The sequence below is a fragment of the Brassica napus genome, chromosome C2, assembly GCF_020379485.1.
Source record: "Brassica napus cultivar Da-Ae chromosome C2, Da-Ae, whole genome shotgun sequence".
In the NCBI taxonomy this organism is placed as follows: Eukaryota; Viridiplantae; Streptophyta; class Magnoliopsida; order Brassicales; family Brassicaceae; genus Brassica; species Brassica napus.
In genome coordinates this window covers 39,356,405-39,362,703 of record NC_063445.1, presented here as the reverse complement: position 1 = coordinate 39,362,703, position 6,299 = coordinate 39,356,405, and positions in this window count along the sequence as shown.

The following is a 6,299-nucleotide window of genomic DNA, read 5'->3' as shown; positions in this document are numbered from 1 at the left end:
AGCCATAATCAGTTGTTTATATAGTAGGAGTTGTCCAGGATGAGGTGATTCTTCTCTTGCTTCACAGGGGTTAGCGTTTTCTTATGCATACTAGGACATGATTAGTCCACTCCTGCTGTTGATCATCCACAGATATTGATTCGCTCATATTCCTTGGATTTCTTTCTTTGTAGGCATCGTTCGATGACTCGTTGTAGCTGCTCTCTGCCCCCGCTTGGGTGAGCCACTCTCAGCGGGTCACGATGTCATTTAACGTCCAGGCTGCTCTCTGCTTCCCTTTGGGTGAGCCACTCTCTGCGTTTCACGATGTCATTAAACGTCCAGGCTGCTCTCTGCTTCCCCTTGGATGAGCCACACTCAGCGTTTTCTGGACGTCATTCAAAGACTCGTCGCCTCTTCTTGAATCTCCTTTGCCACGGGCATGTTGATGGGAGTTTTTGATGCATGTAGTCCCTTGGGTTAACGCTTAGCTCATCTGCCCTTGCTTTCCTCGTGGTTGTGCCTTCCTGATATCACTCAAATTACCCTAAGGAGTGAATTACTCTCTCAAATAAGAGGTTCAGATGTAGTACTTAGGGATCGAATCCACAGAGACTCTAGGATTACTCAATAGATTATGGTCTAAAAATAAATTTAGATTGAATGGTTTATGGGTTTTAAAGCAGTAAATTGGTTGGCGAGCAAGTTTATTGCTCGATTGATTGTTTTGAGTTTGTTAACAGTTGGTTGAAGTATCTAGATTCAGGTATATTCTCAGGTATGATAAATAATACTTAATTTGGGAAATTAGGAGTTTATTAATATTTATTGTTTTTGAATTCAAACTAAGGTATAATCTTTTTGATTATCAAATATGGATCTCGGATCTCAACTCTCGTTATTTTGGTCGCGAGAAAGTTTTGATCGATAATTCTTTGTGAATATCGATCGATACACCTTTAAAAATATCGATCGACAGGGCTATCGATGTGTCGATCGATACTTCTTCCAGAAAGCTTTACGAACGGGTTTGATTTGTATTCTCTAACTCACTAGACCAACTCTCGTCTGTATCTAGTCAGTTAGATCATTCTAGTTATTTTCAGGTATTGAGTCAAGCAATGGCTTGATCCAAATTAATCCTAGGATCTAAGTTTAAAGGGTGATCAATCCTAAACTTAGCTTTAATGCATAACTAGATGATTAAACTATATTTCTAAACATCCTAACAATTGTTGTGTCAGTATTACATTTATCAACCTATTTGAGAAACCTAAATCTAACAGTAAAGACTACTCTGACATATTCACGGAACACATGGTTATGATGGTCGGAATAATACTTAAATAAATTAAATAGCAAAAGTTACAGAAATAATGAAAGCAAGGGAGTTCAAGATCTTCTTTGTTTTGCAGTAGATGATATATCTCTCCAATCCTAAGCTCTCCTCTTTCAATGGTGGTTTCTTGCCTCCTCCAAACTAGGTCTCAAAGGTTTCTAGGCAAGTCTGCCTCAAAAACAATACAAAACCCTAATAAATAGCCTAACAGGCGGCCAGGGACTAATGATGTAATTATTGAGACTTTTGTGAAACTTGAAATCTTCTAATTTATCATTAACTCTCGGATGGCTTCATAATCGATCGATACAAGGGACTTGACATCGATCGATATTTCGTGGTGACTATCGGTCGATATTGAGCTGCGACCATCGACCATCTCTTGCTTCCAGCGAAGCTCAAAAGATCTCTAAATAGCTCCAAATACATCATTTCCTTGCAAATCGTATTTGGTCCTGTAAATACTCTAAATAGACTCTATATAATAATAAATGTATCTTAAAACACTTATAAACCATGGCTAATAGTAGGTAAAATCCATGGTCTATCAACTCTCCCAGACTTATCCTTTTGCTTGCACTACAAGACAACAGCGTAATTCTGACGGACATTCTGACGGACATTCTGACGGAAAATGAGATCCTCGGAATATTCCGACGAATTTCCGAGGAAACTTAAATTTTGGGTTTCCTCGTAATTTACTCGGAATATACTGAGGAAATCATATTCCTCGGAAAACACCGACGAATATCCGAGGATATATTATAGCCGTTAGAGAGCCGTTGGGGGATCTAAAAAATTCTGAGGAAATTCCGAGGAAAGAGCCGTTGCCGTCGGGATTCCATCGGAATTTCCTCGGTATTGTCGGCAGCATTTCATCTATAAATTCCCGCACCCCCCCAACCTCTTCATTCACTCCATTTCTTCATCCTCTCACATACTATATTTACACACGAATTTGATTGAAAAAAGCATGTCTTCTTCAAATTATTATCGTTCTTGGATCGATCGACCTCATTTGGATCTGAACACGAGATTGCTTTCGGAAGAATACCAACGAGGTATAACCGAATTCATGGGGTTAGTTCAACGACAACCAGAAGCAGAAACGGGTATGTTAAGATGTCCTTGCTCTAATTGTAAAAACATAAAGATTATTAAAGAGTGGGATCTTTGGACTCATCTATATTTGAATGGTTTACACGAAGTTACAAAATTTGGTATCATCATGGAGAAACTGATTATGAATATGGTAGTACTAGCAAACCTCAGCCTGCGGTTAGGTTAGAAGAACCAATTAGAATGGATGTAGATTATGGTGTAGGTACTGAGCAGATGGTAAATGATCATTTTAGAGGGGAAGATTTACCCAATGCAAAAGCTATGAGATTTTATGATATGTTGGATGCTGGAAAGCAACCCTTGTACGAAGGTTGCAGAGATGGTCATTCAGCTTTATCATCTGCAACAAGACTGATGGGCATTAAAACAGATTATAATTTGGCTGAAGACTGTGTGGATGCGATTGCTGATTTTGTAAAAGGTATTCTATCTGAGGATAATGTAGCCCCTGGTTCATACTACGAGGTTCAGAAACTGGTAGCTGGTCTTGGTTTATCGTATCAGGTAATCGATGTATGCAGCGATAACTGCATGATTTATTGGAGGGCGGATGAACAGCGGGTTACATGCAAATTTTGTGGAAAGACTCGTTATAAAGATACGAGTGGAAGATTTCCTGTGCCATTTAAAAGGATGTGGTATTTGCCTTTGACGGAAAGGTTGCAGAGGTTGTATCAGTCTGAACCAATGAGATGGCACGCGGAGCATTCAACAAATGGTGAGATTAGACATCCTTCAGATGCAAAAGCGTGGAAGCATTTCCAATCAACATATCCCGACTTTGCGTATGAGAGAAGAAATGTCAACCTTGGATTATGTACTGATGGTTTCAGCCCGTTTGGCAAGAGTGGAAGACAGTATTCTATGGCAAGTCATTCTTACACCATACAACTTACCGCCAAACTTGTGCTTGCGACGAGAGTTTTTGTTTCTCTCCATTCTCGTTCCCGGAGCAGAGCATCCTAAGAGATCACTTGATGTGTTTCTTCAGCCAGTAATATATGAGTTGCAACAACTATGGGCTTAAGGTGCTGAAACATACGATTTTCATGTAAAGAAAACTTTCAAATGCGGGCAGTACTTATGTGGACAATAAGTGATTTTCCAGCATATGGTATGTTATCTGGATGGACAACGCATGGAAGGCTATCATTTCCATATTGTCATGATAACACTGATGCTTTCCAACTAAAACACGGAAGGAAAACGTGTTGGTTTGACTGTCACAGGAGATTCCTACCACCTGATCATCCATATCGTAGGAGTAGGAATTTGTTTACGAAGAACAAGAGGGTGTTTGACAGTCCACCTCCGGAAATTTGTGGGGCAGATTTGTCGACACAACTAAGAGATTTTGGTGCAGAAAGGACGCCAGACCAAGGAGGACATGTGCATTATCCGGTAGATGCTGTTGGAGAACTACATAACTGGCACAAAAAGAGTATTTTATGGGATCTACCATACTGGAAGGATCATCTACTAAGGCATAATTTAGATGTCATGCATATTGAGAAGAACTTTTTTGACAATCTCATGAACACGATCCTTAACGTTCAAGGTAAAACAAAGGATAATTTGAAGTCAAGACTGGATTTAGTCGATATATGTGCTCGTTCAGAACTTCATGTTGATGAAAATGGTAGGGCTCCTTTTCCCATATACCGACTTGATGCAGAGGGAAAAGATGCGTTCTTTGATTGGATTTCAAACGATGTGGAATTTTCAGACGGTTACGCATCTAATTTGCGTAACTGTGTCGACAGAAAGGACGGAAAGTTTATCGGCTTCAAGAGTCACGATTGCCATGTAATGATGCAGCGCCTCCTTCCGTTTGCCTTCAAGGAACTATTACCACGGAATGTTCATGAAGCAATTGCAGGGATTACTTCTTTCTTCCGCGATTTATGCACGAGATCAGTGACTCTTGAAGGTATTGAAAATTTGAAGACTAACATAGCCGTGATTCAGTGCAACCTTGAGAAGATATTTCCTCCATCTTTTTTTGATGTTATGGAGCATCTTGTTATTCACCTGACAAGAAAATTGGAACTTGGTGGTCCTGTGCAGTATAGATGGATGTATTTGTATGAGCGGTATATGTACCATTTGAAGAAGATGGTGAAAAATTATAGTAGGGTGGAAGGTTCTATAATCACACAGATGATAAATTCAGAAACTTCAAACTTTGCCGAGTTCTACTTTCCAGCAGAAGTGCAGACCAAAAACAGAAGACCTGCTCGGCATGATGATAGAGGCGAACGGGCAACATATCATGTTACGGTTCCAGACATCTTCACAGATGTTGGATGGCTTAGCGGAAAACCAAAGGACCGTCGACTTACTGAGCATGAGCGCAGTCATTTGCAAACATATTTGCTCACCAACCGCGAAGATGTTCTTCAATATGAGAGGTAAATAAATTACCTTACAAATTTTTATTTTAACAAGTTGAAATTTAAATCTTAATTAATTATATTATTGTCAACATATGTACATGATTTTCATGGCAGAAAAGCGGTTCGAATATAGATACACCACAGAGGAGGAACTTGAAGAACTGAAGCAGAGAGAATTTTATGGATGGATGCTTACTTTTGTGAGTGCTTTAAACAAATTAAAATATTATTTATCACATATTTATACTAATTCACATATATTGATATAACATATATATGTGCTATTAATAGGTGTCTGCTGGTCTGACTAGAGGTGAAACATTTGACGATTTGATACGCGAGATGGTGCGTGGACTGGAGTATGTTGTGAAGTCATATCCGAGATTTTGTACTCGAGGATATGCATTCACAACTCAAAAGAGGAGACGTTCGAGTACGACTTATGATGCTGGCGTTTGTTCTGCATCTGGAGATGATGTATACTACAAAAACATACGGGAGATTATGGAAATCAAGTATCCGGGCATGGTTGGATTGCGCTGTACTGTTTTCTATTGTGATTGGTACGACAACACTCCAGATCGAGGTGTGAGAACAAATGCATTTGGTGTTACATCACTACATTCAAGGCGAAAGTTGCAATATTATGATCCTTTCATTCTTGCTTCTCAGGCCGATCAGGTAATTAAATATACATATATCAATTATTCATAATGATTCATCATCATGTGTATTAATAACACTTATTTACAAATTAAATAATTTTTTAAATGTTACAGGTTTGTTATATTATGTACCCCCGAGTTAGGAACAGAGATGATCCATGGGTCACTGTTACTTCACTCAACCCGAGAGGCCGAGTTCAGGGAACTATAATAAACACCTTCTGATTGTATGAACGAAATCCCTACAACATAAGAGAAACACTTATACACTTTAATGAACGGTAAAGATAATACTTACAATTCGTTTTGAAATTTTGTTATTTCAAAGTTTATGATCATCTATATAAAGATTCCTCAGTGGTATGCATTGCATTTGTATAAGAAATGATATAGAGCAAAAAATTTGATGTTTTGAAACCCCAAACATGAGTTCCTCGGAATTTTCTCGGAATAGTCCGAGGAAATTCCGACGGATATTTAAGTGTCCGTCGGAATTTCCTCGGAATATTTTCATTTAACCGGGCAAACCAGCCGCCAAATATTTCGCGAAAATTGAAATTGAAAATTCCGAGGAAATTCCGACGGATAGTTTCCGTCGGACCCTAGATTTTATAAACACGAAACACTTCTTCTTCCCCATTTCTCTCTTCTTCCTCCGGCGATCTCTCTCTTCTTCTGGCGATCTCCCCCTTCTCACGCGACGATCTCTCCGGCGAATCCTCTCTATTCCTACACAAATCAGTAGATTTGATGATTTTAGAAGTTTTTTGATAGATTTTTGTTAGGGTGATTGGTTAT